General features: G+C 42.6%; 1 protein-coding gene and 1 pseudogene across 8 annotated transcripts in view; one reads left to right on the forward strand and one right to left on the reverse strand.

Moving 5' to 3' along the window:
- KLHL32 (kelch like family member 32) overlaps positions 1 to 17564 on the reverse strand; it is a 169112-nt gene that overhangs the window by 37910 nt on the left and 113638 nt on the right. Inside the window, exon 1 of one of the 8 annotated variants that reach the window (XM_017671995.3) lies at positions 6677 to 6697. The exons of the other annotated variants lie outside the window; for them this stretch is intronic. The gene's annotated coding sequence lies outside the window, so the exon portion shown is untranslated. Of the gene's footprint in view, positions 1 to 6676; positions 6698 to 17564 lie in introns of those variants that run through there. 8 annotated transcript variants of the gene reach the window in all.
- LOC118968863 (U5 spliceosomal RNA) lies at positions 1878 to 1982 on the forward strand (annotated as a pseudogene).

Raw genomic sequence — 17564 nt, forward strand, 5'->3', positions numbered from 1 at the left:
ATCCTAAACATAATGGTATATAATCCCAAATTCTACAGATGTTGCTCTAATTCAATTAAAATACATAATTTAATCATACATATTTTAGAAATGCATCAATTAACAAGAACATGACAGATCCTCAAGTCACAATCCCAATTCCTTATCATTCATACTCAAACACACTCAGATAGAAGTTGTTATTCTGAAATAATCCTTTGAAAGGAGCAGCTGTTTTGAAGTCTAACTCTGTTGCACACATCCACACGTCCACATGCATGTGCGTGCCCAATGTGACCCCAAAGCAACGCCAAACAGTAAGAGATCTTATAGTCACAGATCCCCTGGAAGCTGTATGATCATGAGGTCATCCCAGATCCAAGAACACACATTAATGCACTCTTCCATATAAGCACCTTTGCATCTTGCAAAAATATATAGAAATGCCCTTTACAAAGGCAGTTCTCATTAGATGGGTGGTTAAAAAATTTTTAACCAACACTAACAAAAGATAAAGCCCTTATGACATTGTCTGACAGCAACAACTATTTCTTTTTCTTGATGTCACATTCTTCCCGGCTGAAAGGGATGAACTCTTCAGCCAGAGCTTAGTAAGCAGGGCCAGTAATGTTGCCCACAGCCTAATTCTGCCCCCTTGGCCAGGGGCAGCTCTAATTATTCTCCTTAAAACTTGGCTGCAGACAAGGGGGCAAACTGAGCCATGCCTTGTGCTGGAGCCCACACTGGGAAGGCACACGTGCCTACAGCCTCACCAGTCCCGCCACTCCACTGACATCAGCCAGGGCTCCCGTCTCCCCGCAGTGCCCGGAAGGCAGCAGAAATGCCTCCCTTCTGCAAATTCGGAGAGGAACCGAGGAAAGCACGGGAGAAAATCAACAGCCAGCTGACATCCCTGAACCCCCACCAAAGAGCCAGGCTAGGGACAGAGCCCATGGGCATCAAGGAGTGGGAAGTCCTAAAGCCTATCTTAATGCGATGAGTGACAAAGCACGTGCAGAATTTCTCCCTGCTAAACAGAGGATGTGTGTAGCATGTTCTCCATCATCTCAGTCATGCTTTCAAAAGGAAGCTGCATCGACTACTGCATATTACATTAAAGTACACTCTTTTATATTTTGCAATGCCTTAAATTGTAACAAACAGAACTTTACAAGATACTATTGGTTTTACACACCATTTCTTTAGGTCACACTAGAACTTTACCCTAGTGCAAGTGAGCAGTCCGGGACTTGCATTGTTAAACTACACAGAAGCTCACCTCTTCAAGGGAAGTCATGGTAGGGTCCGAATTGTGACATACTAAACCAGAATAATGACTGCCAAAGAAAGGAAAGTTCACTTAAGAAGTAAATGCACCCAATTTTTTTAGCCATATTCTCTTCTTTGAGACGAAACGAGAAATTTTTCTTCAAAAAGACAACATTCCCATAAAATCCTAAAGCACCAGAAACTAGGGACACAGATTCAGAGCATTTTCCTCTACCAGAACAATGAAAATGTTACCATGGAGGAACATTAACAATTATAACACTGCTCACTCGAGTGCTATAATTAAAACTGTGTCAACATTTTGCTTGTAAAACAGATTTTTCAAGGAAGGTTGCACATTAACCATTATAGCTGACGACAGACTTATAAAAGACACATAGGGTATTTTTTCCTCTAAGAAATATATTTCAGTAGAATCAAGTCTGATAAGGCTTCAGGTTCATGTATTGTCAGAGGGAGGAAAGATCTGACAGATTTTACAAAGAATATTTAGCTTAGCAGATATGACAACTACACACATCCTTTCAGTGTTCATTTAAAACTTTATGAAGTTGGGAGAGTAACAAAGACTCTTACATTCACCTTGAGCAAAAAATTTGTGCCTGATAATACTCTGGTTTCTCTTCAGATCATATAAATCTTTTGCTTTGTACTAAAGATTTCCATGGAGCGGAACAGTTATGAGTTTTTTTTTAGGGGTTTAAAAAAACCATGATATATTCAACTTACTCTCAAATGGCTCAGAAATCAGGATCTCTCCCTCACCCTCCCTCCTCCCCACCACCTTCCCCTCTCCGTCTCTCAATATGTATCTATAAAGATCAAGATAAATGTATCTAGACAGACAGACAGGGAGCCTAAGATAAAACAAATGAAGTAATTTGCTTAAGAAATCAGCAAATCATATGGGTGTTCTATGTATTACTCTTGTAACTTTTCTTTAAGTTTGATATTCTTTTGAAATAAAAAATGGAAAGAACAAAAAATGGGACCTGATAATCATCTTCATACATATTTTTTAAAATACAGACTGCAGAGGGCTAAAAACAAGCGCCCCTGAGACCACAAAGCTGTCTCTTTCCCATAGACAGGGATAAACACACAGGACAGGAGGAGTCATGGGGACATCCACCCGGTGGCCTGCCACATTTAAGCTCCAGGTAGTTAGAGAAGCATATAAAAAGGGAAGTGACCTGGGCTGGCCTTTGGTTCAGTCTCACAACACAAGAGGATTTTCAAAAAGGTAAATTGTATGTCAAGAAGATGACAAAATAACAAGAAAAGGCATGAGGTTAGGACATGGTGATGTCCTTTCCACCTGTGAGAATCGGCCAGCATTTTGAGCTGACCTTTGCAAAGGCAATACAGACAGCAGCATGAGTACATGGCTGACACTGGACCGGTCACTGAGCTTCTCAACTATAAAAGTGAGTTTATGAGAGTACCTCCTACCTTTGAGATATGTGTTCACTGACTGACCCAACAAAAAGGAACATTTTAAAGGAGAATCCTCCGAAATTCCTACAGGTAAGCCAGGCAACCGGAATTAATCAGTGTATCTGGTGTTCAAGCTACAGATTTCCACAGCACAGAGAGTTTTTATAAGTCTCTTTACAGAAAAACAAAGTGATTTTTTGCCTTTACTCTGTACACACCAGAAACACATGTGTGTGTGTGTGCATATGAAAGTGCATGTACACACGGGCCTGTGTGCAGAGAATCACGCTACATTACTGTACTTTTTCCCTGCGAACGATTTTGTTTGGATCACATCCTCCCACTTAGTAGATATAATTTCCTGTAAAAATAATCTCGCCCAAAGGACACATATTTCAAATTTGTAAGGTGAGTGCTTCATGGTCCTATTTATTCAGAATTCCAGAATGAAATTGTATATATAAATGCAGATATTTTGCAAACTATTCAACGCATTTTTACCTCAGGACTATCTCTAAGTATACCATCCCCATGACTAGCATATGAAAAACTTCTGAGATGGGAAAAGCATCCCACAGGACAATAAAGACAACCAATGTCGCCCACGTCAATCATGTTGCAGGCAAGAGGGATCCCAGCCTCAGTCTCCTCGCACCTTAGCAAAATACAGGAATGATTAGAAATAACGTCCTAACCTGAACCCCCAGGGGCTGGTAAGAGTGTCTGAGCCAACCACGCAAGCTTTGATGGTGTCAGAGTATTAATGATGCAGGACTGATGAGATAAGACTTCCCAGTAAAATTTTAGTGTCTGCATATTTATACATGACGTTCTTCTGGATGTAAGAGGGACTTTGCATGTGGTCAGTGATTTATTGAGCTGATATTATTAGAACAACACTGCAAAATGAGAAAAAACCAATATGATCAATAGAAGAAAACCTTGTGGCATCCCACTGGCAACAAGAACTAGAATGGCCCTACATGGGTCACATGCCCTTTACCATGATTTTCCAGCCACCGCGTGCAGTGAGGATGCATTATTAGGAGGAAATCAACTGAAAATGGCCAGGGAACTCTAATGTATTTTTCTGCCACTAATTGCGATGTGCTCATAAAGGTGAATGTGACCCAGGAAAAAGGAGGCAGGTCTTGAGGTCAAAAGGCCTATTTCTGCAACAATGTATTTGAGAATATTTGAAAAACACCAGCATTCTGAGGCTCAGGTTCACCATCTGTAAAACAAGGATGAGCTATGACGCGGGGTCCAGGGGACAGAGTGAGAAAACCCGTGAAAAGTGCTTGGTAAACTATGACATTTAGACAATGTACAGAATTAATAGATGGCAATGTGCCACCAAGAGATGCAGCGAACCCTCAATTCAATCATCCTTTTGAATTCATGATAAAGCAGCATGTTCAGACTATTCTTAACACAACATAATATTGTGCAATATTGACATAAATTTTCAGAGACTGCTGTAGTTGATAAGAACCATGCTACACAATATTAAATACTTCACACGCTGTAAAGCGATAATAAAAGCATGGTGGATAATCTGTTGCAGATTATAAACTAGTCCTTATAATGAGCCTGCTTTCACACGAATTAACTCAGTGATTCTCTCCTAGTAATTTAAGATCTGTGGCTTTACATCCTAAGTCAAAGGAGAATGCATGAATGAATGAATGAATGAATGAAAGAAAGAGGGAAAGAAAGAAAAGAAAGGAGAAAGAAGTTACAGACATTAACCTAGTTGCATATGCATAAGTGTATATTCACTTTCTTCACTTCACTTTCATTTCTCATTAAAATCGCTTGAATTCATGTCCATGAGTCTCCTCAAATCTCAACTTAGTTAACTTAGTAGCAAGGAAAAAAAATATATAAACTAAGCTATCTGGCTTGAGAAAACTAAAACAATGATTGATCATCGGAGTTGATTCTTCTCGTTTGTTGCTCTGGGGTGAATGACGTAACCATGAATCTTTTCTTCTGCTTTTTCATTTATCCATTCCTCAGTGGCTGATTGAAGTTTCACTATGTGCCAGGGACTTGCTTGATGAGGAAGAATATTCTAACCAGTACAGATATACATGTTCTTTTTGCCACTCACTTCCCATCTCTATTTCAATACCACAAAACTCAAGGCTAAGTCTTGACCTCAGGTATCTTAACGGTATCCCTGTAAAACACACTCATGGAATGTGGAATTAGGAGAAGAAAATCCTGCACATTTGGATGTTTCAATCTATTGTAGGCAGGTTTTCCAGACACATGTCCAGACATTCGTAAGAACCATCTTTTTATGTTGCCATTTCCCTCTTGGATGTTTCAAATATTGTGGGTACATTTACAAATTTTATGGCCTAAAAAAAGCTGTTAAGTTTGTAAACATGCCCCAGAGCATCCTGAGAGCACCACCTTGGCTATTTTGTTATGAACTGTTTCCATAACAATGAGTCAATAGCAGGTTCACCAGCACACATACTCCCTACCTGAAATTAGACCTTTAATGGCCAAAAGGACCTCACAGGCTCAAGCAGCTGCAACGAGGTCACTGCTGGAGATATCAAACCCCTCAAACAAATGGCACTCTGTTGCATTTAGATGCCCACGAAGTACCTAAGCTGCATTTAAGGGTTTAATGCTGGCAGCCTCCAAATAGAACGAAAAGAATCCTCAAAGTTCACTTTGCACGTTAATTCAGAGCTGCGGAGCACAGTAAGTGGAGTGGGATGCCCACTGCCTGAAGGCTCCACCGTCAGGGGGATGGCGCTGGTGGGCTGGGTCTGTGGGGCCAGGGCCCACACTCTTGGTGACTTGCAAGAAATACCCAGAAATGTGAAGCCAACTGCTACCACCTTCACTGTGGGATTTTTTTCAGCCTGGCTACTGATGTTTAAGCTGAATGTGTCACACTGCATTCTTTCACTCCACTTAATCATGGCATGAACAACTGGGGCATGGTGATTTCTCTATGTGCATTTTGCAACACCTTTGAGTATAATACACAAGTATTATCTTTGTCGAGATAATGCACTCTCCAGCACAATTATCACACCTTATTCGGTGGAGGAAGTGGCCTAGAGATCCAGTCCAGAGTAGTAACGTAAGGTAGACGGATATGAGGAAAGACAAGCTGAGAACCAGCGGCTCCACAATCTCAGAAGACTTGCGAGGGAAGAGGGGTGGCAATGGATGAAGGAAGAACGTGAAGGGAAAGGCCGTTCCGAAGGCCTTACTGAGAGAAAGACTGTGCTGCAGCCCGTGCTGGGCACCCAGAGGGAAAGCCCAGTCTTTGCTGACTGAGAGACAAGGGGAATTATGGGACTGCAATCTGGAGAAATCACAGATCTGAGGCATCTTCATAAGGTCAGAAGGAACAAAGTGTTTGAAGGTGGAGATGGAAGGGTTGAAGAGGAAAGAGAAACAAGGTCCAGGGACCAGGCCAGTCCTGAGAGCAGAAGAAATGCCAGAAGAGAGGCCAGGAGATGAAGCGTGAGACGCTCTGTGGGGCCGGAGGAGGCGCATCCTTGCGGAGGGGATGCAGGCTGGGAGAGCGAGGCAGCATGAGAGCGTGGGGTGGGCATGTGGAGGACCACTTGCCAAGCCACAGGAGAAGGCCTTTATTTTGGACATTGGTTGCCCACAGTTGGATAAAAAGGGTACAACACATGGAGGGAAGGTAGGAAGCCAGTCAGGCTTAGACCAAAAACAACTTGAAATAAGCTATACTTCCTTTAAGAAGAAAGAGTCTTTGCTTGCTTAAGTCCCATTATTTTGCAAACATAATGAATCTATAAGATAAGCTCACTCCCTGTCACAGACAGCACAAGTTAATATTAAATTAAGCCTCATCCTACTATTTTAAATACCCAAAAATACTATTGACTTATTTGACTGATACCTTTCTCCCCTAATTTCCTTTTTACTCCATCTTACTTAAATAAAATAAGACATGACTAACCAATCATTTTTCCAGGCATTCCTGTAGGCTGTTTCATCCATGCTGTTCCAGAGTGCTAAAAAAAAAAAATCATTCTTGGTCTAGTGTGGTGAAGAATCTGGTAAGACCATAGAATGGCACGATACTATTCTCATCTCTTTTAAAATTCACATTTTAAACAGCACTTGTGCTTAAATAAGGGCTGCATTAAAACAGTAACTGCATTCAATGTCTTCATTCATTTTTGGAGCCCCAGCAGGTGAATCTGAATTATCACTTAACGGCTCTCTTTACCATTCAAAAACGAATAGTTCGTGTGTTTCTTTAGCAAGAAATACACTATATGAAAACAGAACACCTGAAATAAAATTATAGTCATTCTGATGCTTTCACTTTGACATCTATAGACTTCATTGTTTAACAATTGACATGTGAGAAAAATGTCCAAAGCTAGATAGGAACCTGCTACTGAATGTTCACTGGGGGGAAAGAAACCCAAGACAACATAAATGAAAAAGCAGAACAAAGATTCAGCCCATCTATGAAGCCTCTGTGCATCGCGTGGAGACAGAAAGAAAGATTTTCCTATATTTTTTTCTCTTCCTCTATTTTTCTTTGTAAAAGCTATGCAGAAAAAAGGATTGTAATGAGCTACGTATTGTAAACACCAGCATTATTAAGTGCCTACCTCTTTTTTACCCTATGCTTCAAATAGCAACAAGATTAGATGCTGAATTTATACACATTGAAATTTGCACGTTTTAATAATCTTACTTCTCCAGACAGATATCTGTCTCCCGGCCTCAGCCCCTCCCCAGGCTCCCCAGGGAAACAGGAATTCAGCAAACTGTTGTGAAACATGCTAGTGGGAGAAATGTAAAGAAAACGGACCTGTCAGTCCCATATATGTGCCCATTTTGAACTTACTACTTTGGCTGGTCGGGGTGAGAACAGTGCAGAACAACTGGGTGAGCTGCCTCCTTAGCGAGGGGGCCGAAGTCCCCCCATCGCTTACGCCTCCCCACTGCACAATCGGATTGGAAGCATTTGCTCTCTTGGAAGGCAGTGATAAGGGTGGATTTTTAAAGTTTCCATTTTTAAGTGAAAATGAAAGAAAAATGCTCTTCTAGATGTGTTGTGCCTTTGAGCTCCATTTGAAAAAAGAGAAAAAAAAAAGGCAGAGAAAGCTGCTGTGAAGGTCACCGGAGTGAAAGAACTTCCTCAGGGCACAGAATAAATTAAATCCCAAGGAAAAAATAAAATGTGATTTCCAGAGTGTGAGGCACAAACTCCAAATGACAATGATTGACAGCCAAACTATATCCGTGCAATATCCAAGACTGCACGTTCTCATTTACCTCAGTGTAGCCAGCAAGCGCCCATTAAACATCCGTCTGATGCCCAAATTAACCTTCTTGGCAAACTGAAAGAGGCACAAACTATCATAATCAACCTTTCATTATCACAGCAGCCTCTAGTTAAAGGGTCAGAATAATTGTGCCATCAGAGCCTTGATTGTTTTCAATCAACAGACGGCTGGAGTGACAGCTCGGAGACGGAGGGTCTGATGAAACCGCCCCAGGCCTAATCAGAGCAGATGAAAGGCAGGCATGATTGGTGCAAATGAACAGTCGTGCCTCTCCTTTTCATTTACAATCTGAAATTACTCTTAAATTTGTGGGGGGGGGGGTTCCTCCCTTATGAGCATCACTGAAAGAATGTTTGACTTATTATGAGTTCTGACAGTGCAGAGTTATAAAACACAGGTAGGGCGATCAGCTGAGGCTTTAAGTGAGTATTCAGCATAATTCTAACAAATTCACTCTTGAAAAGCACCAAATGACTAAAAAGGCTTCCAGTGACCTAACCTCTCAGTGCTGTTTGATTAACAGACCTGTTTATTCTGCCGGCATTCTCAGTGAGGAGAAGGTAAGACCGAGGGCAGAAATGCCCTGTCAATGTTGTCTCTCAACTGCACCGCTCTGCTTTCTTCCAGTACCAGTTCCTCTGACTCAGAGCCTTACTGTTTTTGAGAAATGCCACCTTAAGTGCTCAAAAGAGCTCATCCATCAGAGAGCAAGGATCCAGCAGAGGCTGTTTGTGGTTAAGAACATGAAGCTACGCTGGGAACTGGAGGCTGGGACAAGGGCTGCGATCTACTAACCCTAATGCTGATATCAAAAAGAGAATCTGGGGAAGAGGAATAAATAAATAATTTTGTGATAGGCCCGGCTAAGTTTGGCATAAAAGGGATGTGGAGAAAATCGAAATGGTGTAAAGCTGCATTTATACAGCAACTACTGTTAATGAGCATGGACAGTAACATCCTTAAAGAATTTAGTAGTGAACGGAATACACATTTGGAGGGGCAAAAAGCCAATCATGAGAGTATTATGATTCAGAAATCATGTGCCACAAAACAAAGTCTTTTAGCTAGCTGCAAAGTTTAGTGCGCAGCTAATCTGTGTGTGTGTGTGTGTGTGTGTGTGTGTGTGTGTGTGTGGCATCAACCCCACCTGCCTGTATTTAAGAGATGGAGGACATGGTGGCTGCTACCTCAGGATTCAGGGTATGTTAACCTCTCTACTCAAAATTTTTATGTAAAACCTAAGCCATTTCATTTGCTAGACTGTGTGCTGGAATGATGAGAGGGCATCTAATCAACAAAGTAGAAGGAGGGATTATTAAAATCAGCCTGAAATTTTCCATGCGCTATTTAGCAAAATTGTTCCTTCATATCTAAACCTCATTTTATGGGTCAACTGCTCACTGCAAACATACCCATAATATACCAAGTTCCCATAGTTCTATCTACATGTAAATAGACTTCAACCAGGCTATCACACGTGATTTTCTGTAGCATCTCAAAGTTTCTGTTTGGATTGTCAATTTGGGAGACAGTTCTCAAAGGAGGATACCTGGCAAATGGTTCAATAGCAAGTATTTCCCAAATCCGTCCTTGCTCTCCTGCCGCTTTCTCAAGTGCCCGTACTCTTCAGCGGTCACTTTGCTTCTTGTGTGCAGACAGGCACCTCCAACAAGCTTTACTGGTGACACCCACCCCACCATCTTCTGAGAGAAAGCCCAACTCCCCCAGTGTGCAACTGGCCTCTTAAGGCACCACTTCCTTCTGTCCAGAAGGCAGTTTGTGTACTTGTCAAAAAGGAGTGGCTTTGGATACCGACAGCACATGAGACTCAAAACAGGATTTCTTAGCTGGTTCGCAGGGTGTGAAGATGGACAGCAAGCCCACCTGGGCAAAAGCCTGCTCTAACTCCTAGACCCCAAGAGGCGTGGAATTAATCATTCTAAAGCCCTACGCAGCCCCTCTACTTGGCCTAAATCTTACATGAGATGAAAAGAGCAGAAATACTCTTCAGGGGACCTGGCAAAGCTGATAAATCAACCCTTTTGTTTACTTTGCTATTTACCTTTTATATTGGGCTTCACTCCAAAGAGTGCGTGGTCCCAGCAGTGGGCAGAACAAGAAATCACCGACAGTCCTCAGCAGGTCCAGTGTCATCCTCACAGCCAAGGAGAGGGATATTGAAAGGGTATTTGCTTCCTAAGCAAGTGCCGCCCTTTCTGGATGGAGAGTTTTACTTTTTACTTTCATCTGTGAGTAATTTCCCGATGTGATTGGCTGACTTAGAGTCAATTTAGTGTAATTAATGACAAATTACATTGTAATTCACATAGAATTACAAATTAAAAGCTATATTAAGAGCAAATGAATTAATCAAAATTAATGATATTATGCTCACTTGTTTTAAAGTGTTAATAAGATAGGTCCTCCTAAAACGCTGAAACGTTAGCGCACCATCCATCACTCCTTGCATTACCTGATGTCCTTGTCTGGCTGGCGGAGGTAGCGTGTGGGCATTTCTCATCAACAAGAGCCCGCACAAAGAAGATATGTGCATTCAGCCTCCAGCCTGCAGGGCTCCCTTTAGCTTCTGTTCTTGAAGCGTATGTAACAGATACGTTACTTACCAAATCTGACCTGTGGTACTGCTTACAGACCAAGGGGAATAATGTCAAAAATCTTTGCTATCTATCTTTAGAAGCCATCCAGAATTTTTTTTCCCTAAGAGGATTATTCTTCTTGTATATGTTTTGTCTAGCAGAACATGGATGGCTGCTTGCGTTCCTCCAATGGGCCCCACCGCAAGCAATGAGAGCTGGTCAGACTGAGGAGCAGAACCTCATGGAAGAGAATGCATTCCTTGGTATTGTGGGCACAAGAGAAGTCTAGAAGGTATCTTTATCTAGGCAGGCTGCCCTCAGTTATCTGTGAATGGGCACCTCTCTCCTGAAGGTGTGGCGAACCGAGGTGTCCTCCTTCATTTTTGCCGTTAGCAAAAGTTCCTGGGGCAGGGGTGGGAGAAGAAGTATGTAAGGACGTCAAGTATCCAACAGGAAGGGTCAAGACTCGTCCAGACGTCTCTTTGAATATAAATAATTTTGGAGTATCTGGGACACTCCACGGCTAAGTTTAGATCCTCTCTGCCCTAGAATGCCCAGAACAGGAAATCCCGATGGTCTGACATGGCAACTGGCCATGAATAGCATCAATACCATGGCCACTGGTCACTCAACTGGCCTATAAAGAGTCCCATAGAAAGAATCTGGTGATGCAAGATAGAGGCCACAGGCTTATTTGTATTGGAAGAAGAGACTAATATTTATCAGATTCAATAAAGTAATATATTTTTTTCCCTTTCTCTTAAGCCCCCTATCTAGGCTGTATGTCAATTTCTGCTGCATAAATTTCTAAATGTTTAATCTATTGAGTATAAATGAAGATATAATCATGAATCATTCCCGTTTGCCCCATCCAAGTTCCAACAGCCTGCAGACTGCCCACCACACAGTCCATAAAAGCTTACAGAGAAAACAAGGGCCCTCGGGGTTCTTTTCTACACTGACTGAAGTCTCTCCATCAGATTTTAAAGTGACCCGTCCTCTGGGCCTTCTCTTCTGGCCTCATACTTCACCACCCTACCCCCTGAAGGCATGAGAGGTGGTTTCCTGCCCCTGCCAGACTCTCCATCTGTCCCTCCTCCTTGGACCAGCTAGAGCCCCAAGCTTACGGGCTGACAAAGACCCTCGATAACACGTTCTTGCAGTATTGCCCTTGGAGTCAGTTTTGCACCTCCCCACCAGAGGTGAACATGAAAACTGATAATTTGTAGGGAAATATGTCCTGTCAGCTATCTCATTATAGATCAATAGAGGCTGTTTGGCTTAGGAGACGACGCATCAGTATTTCGAGGTTCAGTTTTTCTTGGAGATTTGGTGTGTTTCAGGAGATTACAGTGAGACCTGCACTGAAACCTATACTGTGACGGGAGCCAGTCACTGACCCGTTCTGAGCTTCAGTTTCCTCACAGTGTTAGAATCTGGCTAATACTCGTTAGGAACCTTAACAAGGCTGAGGAGAGACTAAAATGAACTTAGGTGTAGAAAAATGCTTTAAAAATACTAAGCTTCCAGGACTGTAAGGAACCATTATTGTGATCATTATGGATGAACTTCCGCATCTAGCCTCAGGGTTTCTACCTCATATATAACTTATAGTTGGGTTTTATTTTTAAATCCCTGATTGCCCAGGTAGCCCCAATATTACTGCAGGCCACCAATGCATAAGTAATATTCTCCAGCCACCTTTTATCCTTTGCACAGCAGCGACAGCAAAAATATCAGTCTGGAAACAACATGAATCAGTGAAAATTAGAAGCAGAGAACATAAATATGTCATATCTCATAAATCACCTTGATGTTTTGTTGTGCACATTCTTTAAAAAAAAAATGGAAGGGAAAATAACTATTCACTCGTGAGAACAGCAGCGCACGAATACAACTGGGTCTCCTGCCATGTCTGGTCATCGCTGCTCCTCTCGGCTGCTTGGCGGTGCGCATCTCCAGGGCTGAGGATGGGCTGGAGCTAAGTCCCCCCAAAATGAATGCATCCTGCGTCTTGCAAAGGCACTTGGCCCCGACACACAACAGCAAGGCCACCAGTCAGGCTCTCGGGGGTGAGTTCTCAAAGAGGAATTGGTCTCATGTAGATTATGGCTAAATATATACTCTGGAAGCTTCAAGTCTAAGCCTTGGCGTCACCCCAACCAGCGTCTAGCTGGGGCCGCCATAGGAAAACACGTCCTCCGAGCAGCACTGTTTGGGGCGCAAAGGAGCCGCTGTTTATTCTCTTCACAAACACTAGTGAGAAGGAACGGAGCCATCCTCATCACATTTATAGAAAGACTGTATGCAGCTGAGGGGAACTGCCAGAAGCTCCAGGAAGAAAGCGGAGAAATGGTACACCTTTGAATTAGTCTAAGGAAAGGGAAGTAAAAAAATAAAATGAAATATCATGACGATGCTCAGGAAGTGCCTGTTTGATAAAAATACTTGAATGTGAGAAATTGAATCGAGGAAGAGTGGGGATGTGATGAAAGATTACAGCTTTGTTTGGGGATAAGAGCTCTCAAGCCACAATGTTTTATTATATTTCTAGTTGCTAAGGTGCAAGTGTTGAAAATGAAAACACTATTCATGGAATTTTTTTTTGATGGAATGATCACCCACAGTCTGATTTCCCTGAGGCTTGGGCTGTACCAAAGGTTTGCAGAGCGTTCAGGGGGTGCGTACAACGAACGAGGTAACGATGAATACAGCACAGACGACAAGGCCAAGGGACACTGGGTAGTGCTGAAATGTCCAAACAAAAGCGTTTCATTCCCCAGTGTACCCATACCCTCTCACCATGCCCACAACTAGCAAAGAAATCATCGAACTACTTGGCAGAGGCCAGTCGCCACTGAGAAGGAGTCAAGCACGATGGTTAAGAGTAGCAAGGGGAGCACTTCACATCAGAGTCTGCGGCCCCAGGAAAGCTGGGCCGCTTTCCTCTGCTGACCGCCCAGAACCCGTCACACAGCTGGTGGCCAGGGTCCACAGCGGCACATCGGTGGGCAGAGTGGGCACTCAAGGGCTCTTCGCAATGAACGAAGCGCAGGTCACAGAGCAGAGTTAGCGCTGGGCATCACCCTTTCCATCTGTGGGCATCACACCAAAAAGAAAGAGGGCTCAAGCCCTTCCTCATTTCTCCTAAAGCCAATGGATTAATGGGATGCACTGCTGCGTTCCTCACTCCCAGTATTTCTGAGCTTCTATTACTGGTTTAGAAGCTGTGGATGCATGTGGAAAGAGCCCAAGAATTAGAAGACATGAATCTGATCTTTAGCTTTGCCACCTCAGTGTCCCCATTTGTACCACAAGAGAGCAAGTCTGGAGAGACGCGGAAGCATCCTTGAAATCATGTTGTGAGAGTCAAAGTAGGAAATGTTATGACGTTGTTGTCTGCCACCGAGTACTGTTTGAAGTCCTGCCTTCTCCCTGGTCAGAGATGCATCTGGGCCAATTTATAACGTGAGATAAAAAACAAAAGCGGAGTATCTCACCAGTGTCCTCTCTTTTCCAGCTATAAAGGGATAGTAGCTTTTTATTTGGGCTCACCTCCTGGGACTCCTTTTGAGGAAATTATTAAATCAAACTGTAATGTGGGTGGTTTTGTGGTGTAGATAAAAGCCCAGGAGGGACTCATCAAAAAAGCACTGCATCCAAGTTGCTGACTAAACAATATGGACTTGAGTCTCTAGAGATGCAAAGTGAATGTGTTATTAGCAGCGTGACTTATGGAAGCAAATTTCCAACAGAAAGTACAAGCAAAAATACAGTTTTAAAAGGGCGAACTCATTTTGTATGCCAGGTTTCCTAGAGTAAACCCAGCCTTCTGTAGGAATAGTAGAATGTCTTGTTATCCATTCTATACATTTAATATGAAAACTCTACATTATTGTTTTTATTTATTATTTATAGAGTGCAAGAGAACAACATTCACAGTGTTCCATGCGAATGCGGCAGGCATAGCCTCTGCCTCTGGGGACGTCTGATCCAACCCAGATGTAGAGAGGATTACCCCCAGCCCCAAAGCAGGCAGCGTGATCCCTCCTGCCATGCTAAAGTGGAACACGGCTAGGATAAAGGGGGCTCTCCCTGCTGAAGTCTGATCCTATTTGACATCAGTGATGTGACCACTGAATTGTTTGGTCTTGTTAGCCATTAAGGTCTCACAAAGTTCAGTTCAAAATACAAGAAGGAAGAGCCTTCACCCCAAGGGTAATAAGGAAGAAAAGCAGTGACTCATATGTACTGTCCTTATAAAACAATAAATCCCCTTCAGTAGAAGGAGGAAACAGATTAAAGGAAAATAAAACATCTCCCCACTCAGAGATTAAACTAAACGAAATCCCTCCACCCCTGTAAGTGAGCATTTGTCTCATGCTTTTTACCCCAGTACCCAGCTTCTAACACTCTGCCTAGCACAGACACTCAAGGAAAAATTTTCATTATTCCCCCACAAACTATCATTAGCCATTTTAAAATATCATTCTTATTTCTGCTACATCAGAGTGGAAATAATCCAGAAAGCTGGATTTTAAGGGTTTAACAATCACAAGGCTCCCGCCCACCTGGGGTAAGGCCTACAGAGGGAAATGGAGTCGGCACAGCAAACCTGTCGCCAGCCTCACATGCCAGCATGGTTTGGGGCAGTTAGTAGGTGCTCAATCAACACTGACGGAGGGAGGGCCACACGGTACCCTCTGCCGGCAGATGCAAGAATTTACATTATATTCAGCCCTAGTCAATAAACTGTCCTCCCATAGAAAGTAAGCTCCCCCTTATTCTGGTGAAAGAGAATCTGAGATAGAAAAGGCAGAGGACATACTTTTCTCAGAAGAAAACTGAGATGAGGTTGTGCTTCCTATGCAAATGCAAACAGATGGACTACGTGGCAGCGATACGGAATTGTGACATTATTTCACTCCAAGCTTTATAGCAGGAACCTGGCTCAGAAGTCTGAAACTGTATATTGAATTTAATAGGGCCCCACTGAAACAAAGTGCGAAGTCAGAGCTAAAAACCAAAAGCAGAATAGAGCTGGTGGAGATCTACCAGGTCACAAATGCAAGTGACCCCACGTTTCCTCCCGGGCTGATTTGCTCATTTTAAGTCTCTTTCTTTGAGCTTCATAACCAGTTTGGTGTTTTTCATCTGGAACCTGAGAAATCACTGGCCTTGAAGCATAAGACCAAATTGTGAACCTGAACTGAACTGACTTAAAAAAAAAAAGTTTTGTAGAGACATCTGTGTCTTTACACACTGAAGTGTGTGTGCTGCGCACACCTCTACATTACCTGTGACTACAAAGTGAAGTTAACCAACAGGGCAAGCAGTTTCAGGCTATGGAAGTGACCAAAAAAAATGTCTAAAGGCAGAGTTTAAAAAGGTCAACTAGGGGGAGAAAAAAGCATGATCTTGGGGGATTTCACAGGTTTCCAGCCCCACAGAATGGCTGTTACAGCTCGCAGCACACAGTTTTGGGAAAGAGACTGGATAAGGGACAGCAGGAGTAAGTTAAAAGAGTTTGTTCAGTGAGGATAGTTGGAAGGTGACATAGCTTTAGAGCCAGACTGTGTGAAGTCTGCTGAAATAATGAAAATCAGACCTTTCACCAAAAAAAGGGAATGTCCCAGACTACATCACCAGAAGATAGCAGAAGCGCCACAAAACGTGCATGTGCGTGCGTCTGTTTACTGGGCACTCACGTAAGGTACCGACTGCACATATTAATCAAAAAGCACTACCCCTCCCTCCACTTTTCTATTACCTGTCCTACTTGGTACCAATTTCCTTTCTCCTTCCCAACACCCCTTGCTTCACTGTTCTTCTCGAAGACATGGGATAGGGATTTGTCAAAGTCAATGAGCACTTTATTACAGTAAGAACGTTCTGTAATGAACAATTCAGCAATTTAATGAGATTCTGTAGATCTGTCTCCAGCCTGTCCATCAAGTATCGCTTCTATAAAGCACCTGACACTAATCCTCTGGCATCCCCTATCTTCACCCTGGGCTGAATATTAGATTCTTGCATGGTATATTGCATTATCAGGATAACCTCGGCAAAAATGATGAACTTAACTGTACTTGAAGCAATATAGCTGGTCTGATTTGATTTTTCTCTATTGGGTTGAGTGGAGGGAATTACTTATTTACTAAGAGAAAGCAAAAACAGTTTCTTATTGCCTGCTGAATGCCTAAATTGATCATATTTATCTTTTATCTTTTAATTCTTTCTTGAGGACGAAGTATAAAAAAATACTGCCTGCAACAGAAAGCAGTTTTTAAAATTCTACGTTATAATATTAGTAACCTTTAGAGAGGCAATTATGATAACTCTTAGGTGGACGACAGTATGGAATTCTTTGGACACTCAGACATATCCACATTTCTGTGTCCATCTCTGGAAGGGCATTCAACCATGAAGAGACGGAAGCCACAGGCATGGTTGCCTCAGATCTCAATTCAGTAAGAAATAATTCAATGAAGATATTCATTCCAAGTCTACCTTTTCCCTTTCGGGAAGTGAACAAAAATTTGGTCATTTCCCACTTTGAACTGACAAGAAAGTCCTGATTATTTGTATTTATAGGGGGAGAACAGAGATAATTAAAATTCATACCAAAAACTCATCCTTGCCAACACTTTTGACCTCTACCGGAACGCACATGATCAGAAATAACCTAAAAATCAGAAAAAATGTATGACTTGTTTTTCCTCCCGTTTTTTTCTTTGCCAAGACCGTGTGCCATACTGTGGAGCTGAGGGCAGGTGTCAGCAGACCTGGCTGTGAGGACTGGCTTTGCTCTGAGACTCTGAGCTTCTGAACAAGGCACGGAAGCTTCATTTTGCTGATCTAGAAGGTGGGATGAATACAGCCATCCTTCAGGCCTTTTGTGATGAAAGATCAGTAAGCCTGCAAGAAGCCCGTGTCCTGGAAG

This window comes from Manis javanica, chromosome 13, assembly GCF_040802235.1.
Source record: "Manis javanica isolate MJ-LG chromosome 13, MJ_LKY, whole genome shotgun sequence".
In the NCBI taxonomy this organism is placed as follows: Eukaryota; Metazoa; Chordata; class Mammalia; order Pholidota; family Manidae; genus Manis; species Manis javanica.